The 23,593-nt window shown below is 38.2% G+C and overlaps 1 protein-coding gene and 1 pseudogene across 3 annotated transcripts in view; one reads left to right on the top strand and one right to left on the bottom strand.

Moving 5' to 3' along the window:
- Positions 1-2,393: 2,393 nt before the first annotated feature.
- On the bottom strand, positions 2,394-3,392 carry LOC119625225 (MAPK-interacting and spindle-stabilizing protein-like; annotated as a pseudogene).
- Positions 3,393-11,746: 8,354 nt separating this feature from the next.
- ASCC3 (activating signal cointegrator 1 complex subunit 3) overlaps positions 11,747-23,593 on the top strand; it is a 367,582-nt gene continuing 355,735 nt past the window's right edge. For all 3 annotated transcript variants that reach the window (XM_008007491.3, XM_008007490.3, XM_008007492.3), the window contains exon 1: positions 11,747-11,855. The gene's annotated coding sequence lies outside the window, so the exon portion shown is untranslated. The remainder of the gene's footprint in view (positions 11,856-23,593) is intronic.

Raw genomic sequence — 23,593 nt, 5'->3', positions numbered from 1 at the left:
GAAATGAAAGTGAGAGGTTTTCGGTCCACATTTCACTCACGCTTCTTCAGGTCCCAAGTTCTGGGTGCCAAAATGTTGTAGGAAAAAAACCAGGTTCTTGCCACATGACCAGGAAAAGTTAGGCATGCAGACACTTTGCAGGGTGAGAAGGAATGGAATTTACTGGGCAACAAGGAAAAAAATACTTTGCAAAGCGAGAGGGGTTCCTGTTAACAGGCGTCCACCTCACAGATTGAATCCCTGGTCATCACACAGGAACTGATGAGCCCAGGCTCCTGCCCCCTGCAAATGGCATGAATTTCCTGAGGCTACTCCCCATCCTCCCCAAGCCCAGGCGAGTGGGAGCTTCTACTGGGGACCCTCCCTTATCTTCCTCCTACATCTATCAGTTGTATTAAGTGGTGTATAGCACTGTTCACTTAAGGTTTCTATACTTTGGAACACTTCAATGTTTAAAAAAGCTATAGCTCAATTTTTAAAAGTTCTTGGTCAAACAATAAAGGAAACACTATTATAAAAGGAAAATTATTTAACAAATACTTACTGTGTCTACTATGTGTCAGGTACTCTGCTGGTACTTGTGGATACAATCTAAAGCAAAAACACAGAAATAAAACTGGCTTATATATTGAATCAGCCACTTGTATCCTTTAAACTATCGCCAGCAACAAATTAGAATTTTAAACTTCAGTATCTTTATTCTCTAGAATGAATCCTACAAATACACCTTTTAAGAGTTTACATATGAAAGATTTTATAAATAAATTCTACCTATATTTATATGATCAATTCAAATTTCAGTTTTCCACAAAGGCTTTTAATCTTCTGCATTAAGTATCTTTATTCTCTAGAATGAATCCTACAAATACACCTTTTAAGAGTTAACATATGAAAGATTTTATAAATAAATTCTACCTATATTTATATGATCAATTCAAATTTCAGTTTTCCACAAAGGCTTTTAATCTTCTGCATTCAGTATCTTTATTCTCTAGAATGAATCCTACAAATACACCTTTTAAGAGTTTACATATGAAAGATTTTATAAATAAATTCTACCTATATTTATATGATCAATTCAAATTTCAGTTTTCCACACAGGCTTTTAATCTTCTGCAGCTAACAGGGGCCTATCTTTAATTTGGCCTCCTTTTGTATTCATAAAAGAAGTATCACACAACTCAGCACCTAATTGTTCTTGAAAAGCCTTGTGAATGTTAAATTTGTTTCCTACCCAAACTGTAAGTTCTTGTAAATTCCTTGAGAATAGAGATCATATCATATTTTTCTTCGGAATATTTCACAATGCTTAGCAAAGTGTGGATTATGAGATATATGCTTAATTAGTTGTAGGTAGAGTGAATAAAAGTTTCACTTAATCATAAAAATGCTTAAGAATAGTTTAAATTTCAGGAAAAATTAATTTTAAAAATAATTAATATCCAGCATTTTATTTTACCATCTTCTACTACCTAAATATTCATATGCTTGAAAGAGATAAAAGTTATTATTGACATTCCATTCCATTCTGTTCCCTGAGGTTCAGTTCTTATAAGAACTGAAGAGAGGCTACCCTTATCTGCTTGATACTGGTATGTTTGCTTTAACTGAGGAAGAGCTTTGTGGGTGAAACGTTCATCTCTAAGTATCTCTTTATCTCTTACAATAATAGAACCCAAGCTTTTTAACTGAGTATATAGTTGCCTAAAATGAGGACTGTATGTTCTAGCTTTCCTTGCAACTGAGTGTGACCATGTGACTTAAGTCTGGTAAATAAAATGTGACTGTAAGTGATAGGTGTACTTCCTTTTTTTTTAAAATCAATTATCTAAAAATGTAATTTACATACATGTTGATCTGGATTAAAAACAAAAAAGTTAGTTTCCATAAATAGCAGACTTTAGTGCTGTATGCCCCAATGACTAAAAATAAAACCAGGAAGTTTTTACTAAAAGCTCAAGGATAAAAATGAACACTGGCTGGCTATTGAACTCCACATCTGACAATAATTACTGACAGTTTAAAAATGCATATCCAAAATACGATCTCAAGAGGACCAGTTGAATTTGTCCGAAAGAGCAGTGCAAAATGTTGAGGCATCATTTCTTTGGGTTATGATGGGTTATTCTCAAAGTTTATTTATTTAGAAGGGGAAAGTGATTATAGAAAAATACTTGAAATAATTTGTCAATGAAATTGCAGATTCTAACAATAAGCCACATCTTAGATTTTTAAGTGTGTAGTTTCATAGTTCAAACAAATTCTGTCAAAGAGCTATTCAATATACTTTAAAACCAAATAAAAAATCACAGCTGAATGATTTACTTCTACGCTTTTATCTGATTGTGTACATATGATCTACTACACATCCAAGTATAAGAGGCAGTTATCTTCTCTGAGAGGCACAAGATTTGTCTTTCATGAATGCCCTCTAATAGTGAAACCAGCAATTTTTATATATGCATTCATGTGCATATATATGTACTTCAAAAAGCAAAGCGTCATCTCTTCGTCCATTGTTAACTCAGTGGTAAGAATGGGGGCCACCAGGCATCAGTGGAGCACCAGAAGGTCCTGAAGGCACTTGGAAAGGATTACTGGGAGTAGGATAGCATCCTGGTGTGGGATACTATTCTGTAGGGGCAGGATATGGTACTGGTGGTCCCCAGGCTCCTGATGGAACGGTGCCCCATGGAACAGGTTATGCTGCCCCAGGGACTTGGGGAGGAGGAGGAGCGGGATATGGCCCTGGAGATGGATATGGCATATTAGGGGTAGACTACTGCCCTTCCATTCCTGACGCCCAAGGTACAGAAGACATGGATCCCCATGGACATAAAGGACCAGCTGCATCTGGATCTGTGGGTGCACCACATGGTCTGGGTAGCTCTGAAAAGGACATATTTGGTGTAGGATATGGCCCTCTGGGGCCAGGGCCTGGCACAGTTGGGGCTGGATAAGGACCACCAGGTTGGGGGGATGACGGTCTAGAAGGAGGAAAGGGTGCTGGTGGTCCTGGAGGTGGTCTGGTGGGAGGCACGGAGGGATACATTCCTGTTGATGCTGGTCCAAAAGGCACAGTGGAGGGTGTTGCACTTGGTGGGAGTCCACATGGCACTGAAGGTGGAGCACTCAGATTATTCCAAGGGTTGGAGCCTGGTCAGCCTTGAGGAGGTTGGCCAGGTTTTGTATTGCTCACAGCAGAGGTCTTGGCAGGGGAGTGTTCAGGTAGTGCATCTGCCAAAGAAAATTCATCAGACATTTTCCCGGCAATATCTGAGACTGCAGTAGGGTCTAGAAGGGGCGATGGGTCCGAGGGACTGGGCCCTGAAGAAGTGGGCGCAGCCTGACTGACTGCAGCAAGAGCAGTGGCTGTAACAGCACCAGCAGCAGGTGGCTCCTCTTCGATAGGTGTACTTTCAACTCATGTTCCCAAAGGTATGTCCTTTTCTTCTCCTCTTCCTTTAGACTGCTGCTTGAAATATATATGATCATGACTGTGGGCCATTTTGAACTATTAGATGAAAACAACACTCTATAAATGGCAAAGTGACAAGAACGCACTCTCGTCCTGGGATGACTAAATTGAGAAAGCAACTACACGATTTCAGGACTACCCATCACTAACCTATGAGAAGAAAATTCTATTAAGTTGTTGGTTTGGGGTCTCATTAAATACAGTCTTACCAATATCCTAACTTATCTCTTGGAGGAATGATAGGAAGGCAACAGTTGGCAAGGAATGATTCTTCCCTTTTCATACAATGCTTTAAGGATAAATATATTTCAGCCCCAAACTTTGGTAGATTATTTGCTTGTATAAGGAAGTCAAATCTAGTTTCAGATATTAAAGGCTAGATAAAAATCATTAGTTTTGAAGCTAATTACTTCCAATTTTCTTTTCTCCAAGTCCCATGCACACACACTAACACATATTCATGGGCATACCCACATTTATCATGGGGTATCACCTGGCATTTAGGGAACCAATTGGACACCAAGTTAAATTTGCAAGTGACAACTGTGACTTGTAGTTTTTATTTCATATGTTTATATTGACTGAGAATGGTGTTGCTTTTTACAACCTAATCTATGACTGCATTCTTGAAATTGGATTTTGTCTGAATTTTATAATATTTTATAAAAATTTAATATCTCACTACCTTATCGGAAGTAGTTTAAAATATTTTTGCAATGAACAATTCATAATTTCAAGGACACCAAAAGAAATATGGCTTTCATAGTGCATATTCACTTCAAAATTTGTAAAGTTATACATTCCTCAACACATTAAATGTTTCCTGTATGTATTTTCAAACATCCCCTACTTCTTCCCTCCTGTCTCCCAGGAAAACTTCTCTCTACCAAGGTTAATAGCTTCACCCACAGCCTTGAGTATATCCTTGTGTGCCTTTACCTTATTATTTCCTTACTTGACTCACTTCTTATAGGTTCTTTCCTTCTATTTATATCTGTTTTTCTTTCTATCCTAAAAACAACAGGCAGATAACAAGATTTTTTCTGGACCTTGATATTTCCTCCATGTATTGCCCTGCTTTTTTCATTCATTTATTAGACAAAAACAATTATCATCACTGTTTTCACTTTCTCACTTCTCATTTACTCTCTTACACTTGACATCTAATTCCATCCCTACCATGTTACTAAATTGCTTCAAATCATCAATCACTTATATTTCCAAAGACATTTACTCAATCTTCACCCTCCTTAACTTTGAAGCAGTAATTACCTGGGTGACTTGAAGAAAATTTTTTAAATATACTCTGTTTATCTCATAACTCTTTAGCCACTCTTTCTTTTTCTCCTTCATTGGCTCTCTTTCTTCCTCTCAGTACTAATTTTCCTGGATATGTACTGTTTTTTACCCTTTTATGGTAATATTTTTTAAAAAGTTCTTCTGAGGAACTACTCTTTCCTCCCTTTTATTCTGGCACTATTTGATTTACTATATCTTCATTTTTTTGTTTTCCTTTTTTAAAATTTTGATTATCATTATTTTAAATTTTTTTCTTTTCATAGGTTATTGGGGCACAGGTGGTGTTTGGTTACATGAGTAAGTTCTTTACTGGTGATGTGTGAGATTTTGGTGCACCCATCACCTGAGCAGTATATACCCCACCCAATTAGTAGTCTTTTATTCCTCACCCACTTCCCACCCTTTCCCCGAGTCCCCAAAGTCCACTGTGTCATTCTTATGCCTTTACATCCTAATAGCTTACCTCCTACTTACGAGTTGTGAACATATGATGTTTGGTTTTCCATTCTTGAGTGACTTCACTTAGAATAATAGTTTTCAATTTCATCCAGGTTGCTGTGAATGTCATTAATTCATTCCTTTATATGGCTGAGCAGTATCCCATCATATATATATACACCACAGTGTCATTTTTTTGTTTTTCAAATCTCCTGTCTTACCATCTAGTCTACTGAATTCCTTCTTTTTTTTTCTCTTTTATGTGACCTCACTTCTTGAATCCTCCATGCTCTTCTCCAATGTATACTGCTTGCTCTCTAGACTTGTTGCACAGTCATCTTGCAGAGATTTGTCCTTACCTTTCTCTAGCATCAGCATAAATTTTTGTCCTTATTTTGTTGGATTATATGGCCTAGTGAGTTTCCAAAAGATCACCCAGGAGAAAAATATTCTACATCCTTGTTAGTCTGAAAATATCTTCATTTTACTCTCACAGTTAACTGATAATTTGAATGAGTATAGACTTGTAGACTGCAAAACATCTACAATTACAATTTTGAAATATTCTGTCATTATCTTCAGATATGCAGTGATACTGATAGCACCTGTCCCTATTCCTTTGTTGATAATATGTATTTTGTGTTTAGGAACTTTGGGGAATTCTTCCTCATAATTTTTATCTGTGGCATTACATGATAATGTCTCCAGGCATGAGTCTTTTTAAATCTATTTTTCAATACCCCGAATCTACTCAAATCTGAAAAGTTTTCTTCTTTGCTTTAAAAAAATCTTATACTTTTCTCACTCCCTCCACCTTTTTTTTTTTTTTTTTTTTTTTTTTTTTTTTTTAAATCTTTCTCATCTACTGGTTGAATGTTAAGCCTATTGGATTGGCTCTCCATGACATTCTTATGTTTTCTTTCTTATTTTCTCTCTGCTATGTATACTATATTCTTACAACACTTCTTTGATTTAATCTCCAGTACTTCTCTTGAGTTTTTAAGTTAACATATTTTTAATGTCTGGTAGCTCCTTTTGCTCTATCGTTGCTCCTTTTTCAGAGTATCTTGTTCATATCTTGTAGCTATAATATGTTCTGAATTCCATATTAATTGGGGTGCTCCTTTAAAATCTTTTATTTATGCTTCCTTGCCTTCTTTAGAGTTAGTTTTTCTATGTTTTTCTTTGTATTTTTCTCTCATGATGCTCATTTTCCTTATTTGCCTGTTAATTCTTCATTGTTCATATATATGTGTGTATACATATATAATTGGTAGTTGATACAGTTTTCCTTTTCTTTTTGTAGGTAAGAGGTCTGACAGTTCTCTCTCTCTCCTGTGTAGGAATTGTGAATATGTGGCTGGGTTAGGTAGGACAGGGCCAGGAATGTCAAATATGAAGTTTCACTTTAGATGAGTAAGCAATTAGCTTGTTCTCAGGATGCTGGCCCTGAATGCTAGAATGAGAATGTTTTTCCTCTGCGTCATCAACCTAAAAGTTTTCACTTTTCTGTACTATTTATTCAATTAATTTGGAGAAGATTTGGGGGGTCATTTTTGGTCTTTGTTTTTATCTGCATGCAGATATTAATATCTTTTGCTTCCTCTCAGTGTATATGGATGAGAAAGGGAAATGTGTGTGGTGATAGATTCAATTGTGCCATATTTTATCCCCATTTTCAGCCCTTATTCTTACTTCTGTCCTATCCTGTGTAGCTTCTCCACTATAGTTTTTAGGCTATGGTTTTGGTCAAATCACTACTATTTGCTTTGTATCCCAAGATATTTTTGAAATTTCATTTGCTTTTCTTGACATCATCTACTTTTTTCTACTCACATAAGTGCATGCATACATGTACACATCATCTTTACTCCTTTATTTATTCTTCATTTTTTCTGTTTCTTCATTTTTATTTCTGTACTGTGTAGGAAAGGATAGTAGGCAAATGATATGCTGAGTTCACCATCTTGAACAGTAATTCAAGAAAATCGTTTATATATTGTAAGCATATATTTTGAAACCTGGGTAAAACATAGTGCAGGATTCTCCAAAGCTGATTGTCCCTTTGCCACATGACCACCTCTACAACATTCTTATTCAAAGGGAAATGAAATTACTTTGGGAGAAGCTCACATTTTTTGAGTTGTTTGGTACTTTAAAAAAATCACCTCATTAGTTAAGAAAGAGGGAAGAAATGGTGGTTGAGGAGGCAAACAACAGTGTCTGCCATGGTAGTAATCTAACTTTTTTCTTTTCTAATATCACTTATTTAAAAGAGTAGGAAAACATTTTAGAATTGAGTCTTTTATTAATTAGCATTCCCCAAAGGTTAAGCATCAACTTCAGAGAAGGAACTGCACTGGAGTACAGTAAAGATGGAATTTTAAGACTCGGTGTTGCAGGATGAGGCGGGGTGAAAAAGGGCAGGGAAGAACTGACTGACAATAGATACAACAAGAAAGGCCTAGAAGCTGAGGCTACGGCACACTGGTGAGCTAGGCAGACCTAGTGGACACACATCCTGAAGGAGGTACCCAGAGACTGATGGGCTGGAAATGGTTCTGAAACTTGGCAGCCCATCCCCTCAACCCACGAAGTGACAAGTCTGAGAATGAAAGGCTAACATACTAAAGATAATGAAACATAGAAATGAAAAAAGTCAAAAGCGTGAATAATTTTGTTGAGCTATAAAAAATAGCTTGGAAACACTTCCACCTTGAAATTTTCTGTTCTTGAGACAATTTTGAGATAACTAAAGGCACTCTTTGCAGAATGATCATGTTACACATACATAAAACACACACAAACTTATATAATTTTACCTAAATGTGTTCATATTATGTATAGATTGTGTTGCAAGCTATTTCATTCAACTGTACATCTTAGACATATTACCGTATCAAGCAATACAGATTCACATTATGCTTTTTTAATGCCTCGAAATTTAGAGATCTATTACAATTTAATTTAAATCAATCCAATATTGAGCCTTTTTTCGGTATGATACTTTTTTTTTTTTTTTTAAAGACAGTGTTTCACTCTGTTACCCAGGCTACAGTACAGGGGTGTGATCATGGCTCACTATAGCCTCGACCTCCCAGCTCAAGTGATCCTCCTGCCTTAGCCTCCTGAGCAGCTGGGACTACAGGTGCATGCCACCACACCCAGCTAGTTTTCATATATATATATACACACATATATATATATATATACACACACATATATATATATATTTTTTGTAGAGAAAGGGTTTTGTCATGTTGCACAGGCTAGTCTCAAACTCCTGGGCTCAAGCAATTCACCTGCTTCAGCCTCCCAAAGTGCTGGGATTACAGCTGTGAGCCACCACACCCAGCCATGTGATACATTTATAAATGAAATGTGGAGTTTTGTTTTGTTTTTCAATTAGAGATGGGGTCTTGCTCTGTTGCCCAGGCTTGAGCTAAATGGCATGATCATAGCTCACTGTAGCCTCAAACTCCTGACCTCAAGACAGCCTCCCAATTCAGTCTCCTTAGTAACTAAGACTACAGGTGTGTACCATCAAGTCTGGCTATTTTTTTTTTTCTATTTTTTGTAGAGATGGGGGTCTTCCTACATTGCCCAGGCTGCTTTTGAACTTCTGGCTTTAAGTGATCCTCCTGCCTCAGCTTCCCAAAGCACTGGGATTACAGGTGTGAGCCACCGCGCCTAGCCCACTGCAATGAGTTTTAATTGGTTTCCCAGCCATGCACTACTTTCAACCCACCCTACCCAATATTGCCAAAATAATCTCCCAATTCCATTTTGTGACCGCCAAACACTGACTGCCTATTATACTCAATTCTTTAAATTTAAAATTGTGTCTCCTTATAGTTTGTTTACATTTTAGCTTTGTCACTAGCTTCTATTAACAATGTTCCATTACAGATAAATAGGTTACTTATTATCTAGAATGCAGTTGTAGTCTTGTTTCTTGGCTTTGCTCATGGCATACTTTCTGGACAGTCTCTTTGTCATCAGGGCCCGTTTTCATTAGGCTGTCTTTCCACTAACATTTGGGGAAGCTGAGCTTGATGGCATGTACCTGTAGTCCTAGCTGCCTGGGAGGGTGAAGCAGAAGAATCATTGAGCCCAGGAGTTCAGGGCTGTTGTGCACAATGATCACGCTTGTGAATAGCCAGTGCACTTCAGCTTGTGCAATACAGCAAGACCCCATCTCTTGAAAAAAAAAAAATTGAGGAAACCCCAGGGACTATAAAGAGGACAACTTAAGAGTTCAGTGAAGTAAGGCCATGCCTCAGTGTCCACAGGGAATTGGTTCCAGGACACTCCCACATACCAAAACCCCAGGATGCTCAAGTCCTTATACAAAATGGCATAGTATTTGCATATAATCCATGCACATTGTCCCATATACTTTAAACCATGTCTAGGTTACTTATAATACCTAATATAATGGGAAGTGCTATGTAAACAGTTGTTATACCTATATTGTTTAGGAAATAATGACAAGAAAAGAAGAGTCTATGCATGTTCAGTGCAGACATAACCATTCTTCTTCTTTTTTATTTTCTAATTGTTTTTGTTCCAAAGTTGGTTAAGACATATACAGAAGTCATGGATACAGAGGGCTAACTGAATTTCCTTCCAGGCCAGGACTATTTAATAGAAATATGATGCAAGCCCACCTATGTAATTTAAAATTTTCTAGAAGTCACATAAAAAGTAAAAATAAAGTTGAAATTAATTTTAACATATTTTATTTGATCCATTATATACAATTTCAACACATAATCGACGTAAGAATTACAATATTTTATATTTGTTTTCTAAGTCTTTGAAATCTGGTGTACATTTTGAACTCATTGCATGTCTCAATTTGGACAAGCCACATTTCAAATGTCAACAGACATATTTAGTTGGTGGCTACCCTAATGGATAGGGCAGTTCTAGGTAGTATATTTTCGATTCTTCTCTTCTCCCTTAAGTCTCTGGAACTGTGATGAGAATAATCTGCCATGTGAATTCCTAGCACTTATCAGCACCTCTCATTATCAAGTGGCCTCCCTGCATTATTTATTTTTGTGATGCATTTGTCTTGTCTCATGAACTAACTTGTAAATTCTATGAAGTCCAGGACCAAAGACACATGCAATCTCAAGACTGGAAATACCTTTAACAAAACCATCAACTAATTCTTCTGTTGATGTGTGGCTCCCCTGTACCAAGTCCCTATTAAGTGAGCTTCAGAATCTCCCTGAAGCAAAATTCTGTTGTTGAAGTAGTCACACATGCTAAGGTAGGAAATTCTTTTTGGGTCGTGCTACAAGGGCATCTTCTTTTCAGGATCTTAAATCTGTTCCCTGAAGTTTGCATCACATGAAACAAATCAACTTCACATGACAGGTCACTTCATATTTGGAGAGAGTCCAGTAGTTTTCTCTCTTCTGAGTCCTGGAAGGTTTAATCAATACTTCTTCACTTGCCCTGTTTTTGAGTTCTCTTCATCATTTTGCTCTTCCCTGATAGAATGCCATCTTGATTGAGGTCTTCTTCAAATGCTGAACACAGCACTTCAGAGGTGGTCTGACCAGTAAAGAGAATAACTGGATCACTATCGGCTGCCTCTACAAAACAGTTCCACCAGGCATCGGGGCACATTACCTTATGAGGAAGCGGGAATGGCAGAGGAGAGCCACAACAAACACATTCACTCATACTATCGTCGCATTGTTGGCTTTTAGTCTAGAACTCTTTGCAGATAAACCACATAGTTCTTTAGGTTAGTTTTTCTTCGTATCTTCCTATCTTTTCAATAGAGTTAGGGAATCTTCGGGCTTTCTGTTTTTGGAGGAGGTCTTCTGACCCAAGGACCGACTTGCAGAGATCACTTTGAGGGAACTAAGCTGAGAATCCAGAAAGCTTATGGAAAACAGGCCTTGACACCACAGAACCATGTATACTTCCAGTAGCCAGAGAGCTTTGGCTGAAGACGACGATAGCAACTACCTGTTTCTTCATTCAAATTGCTCTCTTTTCCTTTACCTTTAATAGGAATTATTTCCTCCACATATTTACCTTATGAAGAAGGGCGGCAGCCTGAAGTAAAGGCAGGGGAAAAACTCACAGAGAGGTCGAGATGGCAGGCCTGGCCCGGCGCGAGCAACCAGGGTAAAGCACACCGTTCAGGGCCGCTCCCGCCTGGGCCTGGCGACTCATCCTCGCCGCCGCCGGGACCTTCCGCTTGTGCTCCTCCGAGCCCAGCCGACTAGAGGCTGGAGGCGGGAGGCGGGGCGACGCGCACACGCGGGCGGGGCGGAGGGCCCGGAGTCGACGAGTCGACGTGCCGACGTTGGCGCTGCAGCGGGGCGGTGACGTGTAGGCCGGCGCCCGCTCCACTCTGTCCCTCGTCGCCGGGTCCGTGGGTCCGTCTGTCTGGCTGATGGTCCTCGCACGCAGTTCCCTGTGACTGGGCGCGACCCCGGCAAGCGCGGCGTGGAGGGCTGACAAGGCGCGGCGGTACAGCTGCCCGCCCGCATCTTTGGCCCTGCCCTCAGCACCTCACCGGGCGTGGGAAGTTAAAGTAAAACCGAAAGGGAAGGAGGCGCGGTGGCAGGAGCTGACAGAGTGATGGGAAACGCGTGAGCCGGGCCGAGAGGTGAGGAGGTGGAGGTGGGAGGACGAGAAGGGTCGCCGCGGCCAGGGGAGCTGGCTGGAGGCGGGGACGGCGGGGCGGGCTACGCGACCCGCCGAGAGATTCTCTTCCTACCTCCGGGGCAAGTCCAGACCTGTCATCCTTTTCGGTGGTTTGAGGTCGAGTCCGGGGTCTCGCAACAATACCGCCCATTCCTAGAGTTTGTAGATGGGGTAGGGGATAGAAAACTTAACCTAAGCCACGTATTGTCTAGGTATTAAGCCACAACGTGACCAGATGAGGTGTTTTTTCCTGTCCCATGCATGGGTAATTTGTTCTCTTTCTTTTTTTCTGTTACAAAGCCTTGGTAACTAAGTTTTTTTTCACGTAGATTTTGAGAAAGAACTCTTCCTCGTATTTTTCCTCCAACACACTGAAAAGTAAATAGGTAGCTGACCGTGGTGGATTGTGGGTGAATTTCGCAATCAAGGAGCCTAGAATGTCATTTTGAAATAAATAAATGTGTATGTGGGTGCTAGGGAGGTTTTGTGAGTAATAGGCAGTTATTTCAAATAGGCTTCTTATCATAAATTATCCGTGGAATGCAGTGTGCTAATGGTATTTGCTATTCTTTGGTTTAAAAGAAGCATAATTCTAGGGTTTGGTAAAAGTTTGATGTGTTGTCACTTGTGCATTCAAACTGATAGTTACGTTTTATTTCTTTCCCTAAGTTAGGTTAGACTGATAGCCATTTTCTCCTCACCAGATTTTATGTTTCATAGATTGAAATCCTTTTTCTGATTCTCAGAGTTCTCAAAAGTTGAGAATTCAGCTTTTGGTTTTACCATGGATCGTGCTCCAGTTTTTGTCGTCTCTTTTGTTTAATGATGGTTATAATAGTTTTGCATGAGAAAAATGATCCTTAAAGATGCTGTTAAGCTTAGGCTAAATAATCTTACTTATATGAGTAAATTAATTTTTCATGGTTCATCTTTCTTGATCCCTCCTTAACAGTTTTTTGTCATTCATTCATTCATTCATTCAAGTCTTCCTATGTGTCAAACGCTGGGCCAGACCTAGGAGAGCAAGAGACAATCTCTGTGCTCATGAACTTTCTATAATCCAGCAGCCTCCTTAAAGAGAGAATCTTGACTAGGGTTCTTTCTCATACCATGGATGTGTAGTTGACCAAACCAAAGCTTTTAAAAGAAAAAGTTATTGTCAATGTATATATATAACTGGCATTGAAAGAGAAGCAGATGATCTTGCTTTAACAGCATGATTTGATATTGCCTTTGATCAAAAAGATAGTATATGTACCAGTGGTTTGCCAGTTCAGAAGAGTAAGTTTTTCTTTTGCACAGCTGGTTTAAATATAAAGTTCACAGTTCTACCTCAGTTTCTACCTCAAAATAAATAAAAAGCTTTTTCTTTTGAGATAGAAATCAGTTGCTTTCCAGTCTTCACATTGGTCTGATTGATCTCCTGTGTATCTCTGGAACGCCTGGGCTCAAGCAGTCTCCCTGTATCGGCCTCCCAAAGTGCTGGGATTACAGACCCCATTTTGCCTTTTTGTATGCTAATAAATTGACTAAGAATTTTGTCTTTGCTAGCTGGCTGCCCCTAGTAGCTTCAGGATGGGAGCTGGTTACCAGAAAGATCAAGGAATTATTAGAAGTTTGGGACTTTCATCCCTACTGCCTAACTGCTTAGGGAGGTGAGAGAGGGGCTGAAGATTAAGTTGATCACCAGTGGCCAAAGGGTTTAATCAATTATGCCTATGTAGTGAAGCCTCCATAAAAACTCAAAATGACAGGGTTCAGAGAGCTTCTGAAAGCTGAACATGTGGAGAGTCCTTGAGGTGGTATGCCTAGGAAGTACTTGGAAGTTCTGCATGGAAATTCCCTTCCCTTATAAATTACCCTATCCTATGTATCTCTTCATCTGTATCCTTTGTAATATCCTTTATAATAAGTTGGTAAACGTATTTCCCTGAGTTCTGTGAACCACTCTAGCAAATTAACCGAACCCAAGGAGAGGGTCATGTAATCCCCAATTTATAGCTGGCCAGTCAGAAGTACAGATAAAAAAGTCTGGAACTTGTAATTGGCATCACAAGTGGTGGGCAGTCTTGTGGGACTGGGCCTTCATTCTGTGGGATATGACAGTATCTCTAGATAGTGTCAGAAATGAATTAGAGAACACCTATCTAATGTCTGCTGCAGAAATGATTGCTTGCTTGGTGCGTAGGGAGAAACTCATACACATTTTGCCACAGACATCTTCTGTGTTGATAATTGTGGTGTGAGAGTAGAGGAAAAACAATTTGAGTTTTTTCCACTCTCACAAGAGGGCAGGTGTAAATTCCTTGAGTCTGCCTTCCAGAGGCTTATGGATTAGGGTGGAATGAGAATTTGTCTTTCAGACATAATCTGTGCTAGGCCCTTTTCCACTGGACCTTTTCTTTTGTGGGAAGAGTTGTAATATATACTGCCTAATATGTGCTGGGTCTGTTCCATGTTTTCTTGAGAGTAATGGGTGTGCTTGTTTCATCTTTGTGGGATGTTCTGGAATTTTTGACTATGCTTGTCCTTATCTGGTGCTAAAATATTTTTTTGTTTTCCCAGGGACATTTAAAGGAAAAACCTTCCTTATCCTGTGCTAAAAGTAAAAGTAACACAACTTTGGGGGGAATATTCTGAATATAAAGGCTAATCTGCTTTATAGTTATGAGCCTGTCCAGGATTTTTTTTCCCCCACCTTTGGGTGGGAAACCTAGTTAGAGGATAAGTTAGAGAATAAGAGCCCCATTTTGTTTTAGATTTTGTTTTTAACTATTATATATTTTGTATTGTGTGAAAAGTGTTTATGTATTTTATTATTTTTGTCATGCTTTCTCTATTCTATGTGCTTCAGATGTGTTTCCTAACTTGATTGGGAACTATTCAAGAGCAATTGCTTCTTGCTTAAGAATGAGTTAGCATCTAAAGTGAACTTGTTAGGTGGAAACTGTGAATAGCTAAGATTACCTTTGAGCATCCCTTAAGAGGACATCAGGTTGGCATAACATGCTGTCTCTCAGCACGTCCTACACAGCCGTGTTTTTCATCCTGACTTGGAATGTATCTCAGTTTCTTTAGATGAACTCCCAGTGAAAAAGTTGGTCTGTGTTTGGTCACCACCTTGTATGTTTTTTAAGAAAAGAGAAAAAGTATTAAAAACTAGAGTCATGCAATGCAGCAAGATGCTCACATTTTGAGATGCATGTGGTGATTAAAACAGACTGAAAGAGCAAGATTCTTGTTGCCCATCCACCATTCACTCTAGAGCAGGTATTCAATACCTGAAATGTAAGCAGAATCTCTAGTAATTATTGTTTTTGTCTGACTCTACCTTCCTTTTTTTGGCCTACAGTGTTTGGTAGATTAAAGAAAGTAAAATGTGCTTAGACTCTGCTGTATGAACCAATTGATGGTATTAAGGTTTAATACAAGTAAGAGATAAAAGGTTAAAATTATCTTTAAGATTTACCATGAAAAATCAACCCCTTTTGAAATGACATAATGGAGGATTGTATATATGTGTCAATGGTGGCTATTTTCTGAGTTCTGATCTTGCTAATATTAACAATATCACAACTCAATTTTTTAAAAAGGCACTATAAAATATAAATATTCTTATTCACTGTTTATTTAATCTTTATTCACTGTTCATTTTTCAAGGTGTGGGTTTGTGGGTACAAGATTGTATTTTAAGTATTGAAATCTTAAATTCTAATTTTACTCCATTTACAACCTGCTCCTTCATGTCAGTGGTTTTATCCCTTAATCTGCACTGTATCACTTTGACTATTTTTGTCCCTTTAATAATTCCCTAGTATCCATTATTGTCAGTAACTAATTGTTGACTGAACTTATTAGGAAATATAGTTTGACTGTTTTGGAGATTTTCTCATTTGTTTATAATGAAAAAATACAGTAACTATATTTTCCTAAAGTTGCTATCAAGCAATTAGACCATTTAGAGTTTAGAAACACAGGTTTGGTTTAAGAAGAATAAATGTTACAATTTTTTATGTAGTACTTCAGAATAGTGTGCATTGGGATTCTAGCTCACTAATTATTGGTTAATATCATCTCGCAAAAGGAAATATGCTACCATTAGATTAGTTTTCTCCTTATTTGGAATGTAAAAAAGGGCAGTTACATTTTCAAGACTTTCTTTTCATCTGTACTTACGTTTTATTAACAATTTAAAGATTTGTTCAGATAGCCACAGCCAGTACTTCTAACAAAAATAGGCTTTTAGGGTTTCAATCCTTTAGAAATTATATTTGTTCTGGGGCATTAAGTATTTATTATTAACAGAATTTTTCATTTATGTATTTATCATTTAGTGGACCATATTAAATGTGGAGTAAAAATTAGTAAGGTAAAAATTGATATGTAGGCCAGTTTTTCTTAATCCTTATTCACTGTGATCTTACCAGAAATTTTAACTATGAATGTTATGATTTGTCTTTAAGACCTCCTAGTTGAACATCTTTTCCTTTCATCTAGGCCTAAAGTTAAGCACTTAACAACCCTCATCATTTAGGCTTCATTGTCCCACAATCCCTGTGTTATAAAACCTTAACCCTGGTTCACACCAACCTTTGTTCCTATGCCAGATTATTGCCACCTTAAATTGTTTGCAGTATGAGCTGAACATTCATTGCTACCTGAAAAATATTTCTTCTGTTATTGTGGGTAGTAAGTTCAGACTTTTGCCTCTGTAATAGAAAAAATCCCATCTCATCACCTGTTGAACAGTCTTAGCATATCTCAAATAAAATAGGAGTCATTTTGGTGGAACTCCTTTTTACCATGTTTTTCTCTCCTCCTTCACCCTCTGCTTAACCATGTTATAACTATATTCACTTCCACTCATCTTTCCTTCCATACTTCATCTATCCACGTCTCTCTAGGCCTGTGCTTTTGTTGTCATTCTCGCCTGCATTCTCAGAGACCCTAACTCTATCAGTCATAGTCTTTCTCCTGATTGCTCAACTTTTCCTTCTGTCTTTGTTCTCCCCTGATTATGATAGAATCATGATCAACTCTATCCTGTATTTTCAGAAACTCTTAAACCACATTATTTCAGTATTTCCTACTTTTTCTCCTTGTCTTTCTTAATTTCTTGAAAGAATAGCATATACCCATTTGTAGGTTTTTGGGTTTTTTTTCTTTTTTTCCCCCCCCTATTTTCTCCCTTTGCATTTATCCTTTAATTCACTGAGATTTACCTTCTACCATTTTTGGAAACTAGGTGTGCTAGTCATCTGGGACCTCAGAGTTGCTGAGTACAGTGGACTGTATCATGTCATTTGAAACTTTCTTTTCTCTTGTCATATCACTCTTTCCATATGACTACCAATTTGTGGATCACTTTCTTAGAACTCTGTTCTTAATTCTCTACTGTCTACTTCCAAGAGGCCTTTAGGAGTAGAGTGCATTAATGGGCATTCATGCAGCTTTTGAAATGGAGTATAAAATGTTGTTTATATGTATGTATGTCTGTTTTCTTAGGAAGAGGGTCCATGGGCTTATGTATATTTGACTTAAATGAACATTATGTTCATCCATGGTTTTAACTGTGATGAAGTGATAACATGAAATTCTGGATTTCCAGCCCAGACCTCTGATAGGAAATCCAAAACCATATATCCCACTTGATAGCCCATAATTAAAGTTTTCCAAAACAGAATTATCATTCCTCTTCCTGATGCCCTCTATACATAATAGAGTCCTCCACTCTTCAACATTTCCTAAGCCAGAAATTTGAGTGTCCTGCTGCTTTCTCCTTCTTTAAATCCTATTCCACATTGATTCTGTCTTCCAAGTATACTGATCTCCTAAATCCATCCTTTTATGTGTTTCCCTGGCTTAATTCTATCCTCTTTATCTTTCACTTGGTTTATTGAAAAACTTTCCAACTGGTTTGTCTGTGTCCTGTTTGACCCCACCTTGACAGTTCACCACATGTAAATCTGAGTAATTTTTCTATAACATGTTAATATTTTTTCAGTGATTCTGATTATCAGAATGAAAAGCGCTTAATTTGAGACATGTTGTTTGGTCTCTGCTTACATCTTTAGGTCTTATTTCATCAGTTTCCAAATGCACATTCTGTAGGGGTTTTAAAAGTAATTGAGTCTGTTATTTTGGCTTTCCCCCTCATAGTTTACCCCTTGTAATAACCTTGTCTAGGTCCTTTAAGTCTCAGCTCAAGCTCAGCTTCCTTCCTTTATATCTAGTGCCCTCCTACCCCTTTAGATGTTCCTTCCCTGTCTTCCTACAGTTATAGCTGCATAATTATTGCAACTATTTTTCTTTCTTCCTAACCATACTGTAAACTCATCATTGAGGGCAAGTGCAATCATATCAAAATGTTTTTCTTTTTTTAATCTCTAGAGCCTCATAAAATATCTAATATATGGTGGGTGATCTATACATATTTGCTGAGTAAATGAATAACATAAGATTTAAAATTTGTTTTCTGAATTTGACCTTTATACATTTCAAATACAACTTAAAGAGAATCTTTTTCTTGGTACAAAATACAATGTGTTTTGAGGAACTGTAAACTTTATTAACATCCAGTGCCTAGCCCAGATCCTAGTAGATAGGAGAAACTCAAATATTTGTGTATGAATGATTTATAGGTAACAATGAGCTAATGAACTGTTACATTTTTAGTGTTGGTCATTCAACCTTGGGAAGAAAACACATCAAATAAAAATAGCAAATCTGATAATGTGCTTTGCTTCATTCCCTTGACAAGCATAATTCATGCTGATTATTTTGATAAGATCTCCGGGAGCTTTATTTGATGTGTTTCCAGGATTTGTTTCAAGATTTAGAGCTCTTTTTAGCAGTTTTTGTAGTGCTGGCTTGGTAGTGGCAAGTTCTCAGCATTTGTTTGCTTGAAAAAGACTGTACCTTCCCTTCGTTTACGAAGCTTAGTTTTGCTGGATACAAAATTCTTGGCTGATAATTGTTTTGTTTAAGGAGGCTGAAGATAGGGCTCCAGTCCCTTCTAGCTTGTAGGGTTTCTGCTGAGAAATCTGCAGTTAATGTGATAGGTTTTCCTTTATAGGTTACCTGGTGCTTTTGCCTCACAGCTCATAAGATTCTTTCCTTTATCTTAACTTTAGATAACCTGATGACAGTGTGCCTAGGTGATGATCTTTTTGTGATGCATTTCCCAGGTGTTCTTTGAGCTTCTTGGATTTGGATGTCTAGGTCTCTAGCAAGGCTGGGGAAATTTTCTTCGATTATTCCCCCAAATATGTTTTCCAAACTTTTAGATTTCTCTTCTTCCTCAGGAACGCTGATTATTCTTAGGTTTGGTAATTTAATGTAATCCCATACCTCTTGGGGGATTTGTTCATATTTTCTTATTCTTTTTTATTTGCCTTTGTTGGATTGGGTTAATTACAAAACCTTGTCTTTGAGCTCTGAAGATCTGCATGTTCAGTTCTATTGCTGAGACTTTCCAGAGCATTTTGCATTTCTATAAATGTATCCATTGTTTCCTGAAGCTTTGTTTCTTATTTATGCTGTCTATATCACTGAAGATTTCTCCCTTCATTTCTTGTTTCTTTTTTTTTTTTTTTTTTTTTTCCCTATAAATTGGGCTTTGCCTTTCTGTGGTGCCTCCTTGATTAGCTTAATAACTCACCTTCTGAATTCTTTTTCAGGTAAATCAGGGATTTCTTCTTGGTTTGGATCCATTGTTGGTGAGCTAGTGTGATTTTTTTTTTGGGGGGGGATTGTTAAAGAACCATGTTTTGTCATATTACCAGTGTTCATTTTCTGGTTCTTCTCATTTGGGTAGGGTCTATCAGAGGGAAGGTATAGGACTCAAGGCTGTTGTTCAGATTATTTTGTCCCATGGGGTGTTCCCTTGATGTAGTATTATCCCCCTTTTCCTAGGGATGTGGCTTCCTGAGAGCCAAGCTGTAATGATTGTTATCTCTCTTCTGGATTTAGCCACTCGGCAGGTCTACCAGGCTTTGGGCTGGTGCTGGGGGTTGTCTGCACAGAGTCCTGTGATGTAAACCATCTGTGGGTCTCAGTCATGGATGCCAGCACAGTATTTGGAGTGTATCCTGGGTCCTGCAGGAGCAATCTGCTTTCTTCAGAAGGTCTGTGGGTTCTCTTGGCTTTCCTGATTTATTCCTGCTGTCGCTCTGGAGCAAGAGTTTACGATGCAAGACTCCACACACTGCTCTGTCAAGAGTGGGAGCTGCAGTCTAGTCCTGCCTCCTGTCTGCCATGATCCCCCCTTTGTTTTTCTACTCAGATCTCAGGGAGCTTTAAAGTTTTCAGTTACTGTAGTTTGTAACAATGGACCTCATTACCGAATCCTAATATTAGATCTCTTCTTAGAGGTTGAGTGTATTATCTTGTTAGGATTTGCTAGGTTTGTGAGTTAGAATAAAAATGGAGTCCTACTTTCTACTTTTTTTTAAAAAAGAAAGGCACAGAGGATTCAGGACATTACTGTGATGTATATAAAAATGGTGAAAGTAGTGGTCCCAAGTACCCCATTAATTTGTAATACCATGCCTGAGGCACAGTATTAATACATCATGTTTCTTGTTCTGATGCTACATTTTGAAAGCACTAACTTGTGTGGTAAAAGGTAGGTTCTGAGGCAGAGTATGTTTAGTTTACTATCAGGGCCTTTCTTTAAAGACTTGACTAAATTTAGTCATCTTGAATACATTTTTGCAGTATCTCAGTGTGGGTAGAAAATTAAAACCCCAATGCTTTGGTGTCCATTGTATACCTTACTTCCTCTCTATGGATGACATGTACAACGTACATACATACTCTGTACAATTCTTGGGAGAACTGAGAAAAAGTCAAGTCACTTTCATTAAGAGACTTGTATTCTCTTACAGACCCCAGTTGAGAAAGGCTGGTAGGAACCAGGCTATGCACTGAATTCAGGCCATGGATTTCTGTCACCCAGGCTGAGTACGGTGGCACGATCATGGCTCACTGCAGCCTTGACCTTCCAGGCTCAAGAAATTCTCCCACCTCAGCCTCCTGAGTAGCTGGGACTACAGGCGCATGCCACTTGCCTGGCTTTTAAAAATTTTTTTGTAGAGTTGGAGGTCTCACTATGTTAACCAGGCTGGTCTCAAACTCCTGGCCTCAAGCAATCCACCTGGCTTGATTTCCTGGCTGGATTTCTTAATAGATGAATTTCTTCCTTGGCCATTATTGGCTTGAGACAAAATTAAATGGTGATTTAAGAATAAAAGACATTGGCTGGGCATGGTGGCTCACACCTGTAATCCTAGCACTTTAGGAGGTCGAGGCGGGTGGATCACAAGGTCAGGAGTTTGAAGCCAGCCTGACCAACATGGAAGCCCCATCTCTGCTAAAAATACCAAAATTAGCCAGGCATGGTGGCGCACGCCTATAATCCCAGCTACTCGGGAGGCTGAGGCAGGAGAATTGCTTGAATCTGGGAGGTGGAGGTTGCAGTGAGCCGAGATCATGCCACTTTACTCCAGCCTTGGCGACAAAGCGAGACTCCATCTCAAAAGAAAAAAAAAAAAGAAGAAAAGACATCATCTCTAAGACAGTGGTTCTCAACTACGATCCTTGACCTGCTGCATCATCTGCAAACTTGCTGGAAATGTAAATTCTCAAACCTCATCTCAGTGCCATCTGATCTGCTGAATTGGAATATTGGGGTGAAGGGAGTAAGGTGGTAGGGCTCAGCCAGTTTGTTTTTCAAGAAGCCCTCCAGGTAGTTTCACTATATAATAAAATTTGAGAATTTCTGCTCTGTACTGTCCACTGACTCTTGCTTTCATTTTTTTCTTCCACATGCTCCAGGAAGTATGTTATCTAGTGTGAGAAAAATCCAGATGTGATTCCCTGAATCATCTTATTTCCATGCTTTCCTGAATTCACTCCCAGCAGGTAGTTGAAATCTGAAGTCAGCTAACTTGGAAGTTTATTTGAAAGTTGGATCATTTGACTTCCCTGTTTAAAATTTTCCAGTGTGATGTAGAGAGTCCGACTGTTTTTTTCCCCAGCTGTCCTCATACCAGTTCTTTACTGATCTGTAGTGCAATCATGTTTGTTTTTAATACCTCATTTTTTTGTTTTTGATTTGTAATCTTAACTATTTTGCTCAAAGAATGTGACCTCTTATCAGGGATCAGTAAACAGATTTGGTCACCCTGAGCCCCAGAATGGGTTTTACACTTCTAAAGTGTCATTTTTTAAAAAGGAAAGAATATATGGCAGAGACTGCATGTGGCTTGCTAAACCTAATTTTTTTTTTGGTTTTTTTGAGACGGATTCTCACTCTGTCACCCTGGCTGGAGTGCACTGACACCATCTCGGCTCTCTGCTACCTCTGCCTCCCAGGTTCAAGCAATTCTCATGTGTCAGCCTCCTGAGTAGCTGGGATTACAGGCGCCTGCCACCACACCTGACTAATTTTTGTATTTTTATAGAGATGGGGTTTTGCCACGTTGGCCAGGTTGGTCTTAAACTCTTGACCTCAGCTGATCTGCCTGCCTCGGCCTCCCGAAGTGGGGGGATTAGGCATGAGCCACCACACCTGGCCTAAACCTAAATTTTTTACTACTCTCTTTTTGCATAAAAGTTTACTAACTTCTGACTTATATGACACTTATTCTTTGTAATTTGTTGAGACTTGCTTTATGGCTGAATATACCTAGACGATTTTTGAAACTGTTCAAGTGTACTTCAGAAGAATATGCATTTTAAAAAATCAAGTTCAGGTTTCTGTATTTGTTCATTAAATCAGACTTAGTAATTGTACTCTTCAGGTTCTCTATATCTTTATTGATTTTTTATTTTGGAGGGAAGGTTGGCTTGACTTGTCAATAATTGAGGTCTTTAAACTTTTACTTTGATGTTAGACTTGTCACTTTCTCCTTGAGGTCTATTTGTTTTATTTTGAGACTATCCTAGCAGTGCATACAAATTCAGAACTTTTAAGTCTTCTTAGTGAACTTTTGTCTTATTATGTGGAGAGTTTTTTTTTTAATTCCTCCCGAACACCTGTTGTTTTGAAGCCAATTTTGTCTGATCTGATATTTTTGATATAGCCACCAGCTACGTTTGGTTATTTGCAGGAAGATCTTATGCTATCCCTTAACTTTCAGCCTTTCCTTTCCTATGTTTTCGGTGTAGCCCTAGTGTTTTACTTCTTTGTTGTTTTGCAGTTCATCCTGTCAGTCTTTTGAGAGGTAAGTTTAATTTGTATTTATTATGATTATTGACATATTTCCATTTGTTTTTATTTATCCTGCATTATTTGTACTTAGTCTGTTTGTGACATCATGCATGGGTTATTTCTTCAAGTCTCTTCCAGGTTATCACTTTTATTTTTAGCTATTGTTTAACCCATCTGTTGATTGTTTTAAAATTTAACAAGTATATATTTTTATTTCTAAAAGTTACATTTTCAAATCATCCTACTTGTATTTTATTATTCATTATTTAAAAAATCCTATTATAGTTGTTATAGATAAGTATTTTGTATCTGATTATTCTAATATATAGGTCGGAGATTTTTCCAAGTATTACCCTTTTTGATAACTTCAGGAATATAGTAATCAAGAGGAACAGCAGGAGCAGAGAATAGTCTGAGACATTCTGTCTGTCTTCCCTTTCCCAGTTCTTTCCTTCCCACATTGGACATTTTGGCGTAGATAATTC

The sequence above is a fragment of the Chlorocebus sabaeus genome, chromosome 13 (assembly GCF_047675955.1).
Source record: "Chlorocebus sabaeus isolate Y175 chromosome 13, mChlSab1.0.hap1, whole genome shotgun sequence".
In the NCBI taxonomy this organism is placed as follows: domain Eukaryota; kingdom Metazoa; phylum Chordata; class Mammalia; order Primates; family Cercopithecidae; genus Chlorocebus; species Chlorocebus sabaeus.
Note: the sequence above shows the minus strand (reverse complement) of the source record. Positions and strands in the feature narration are given on the sequence as shown.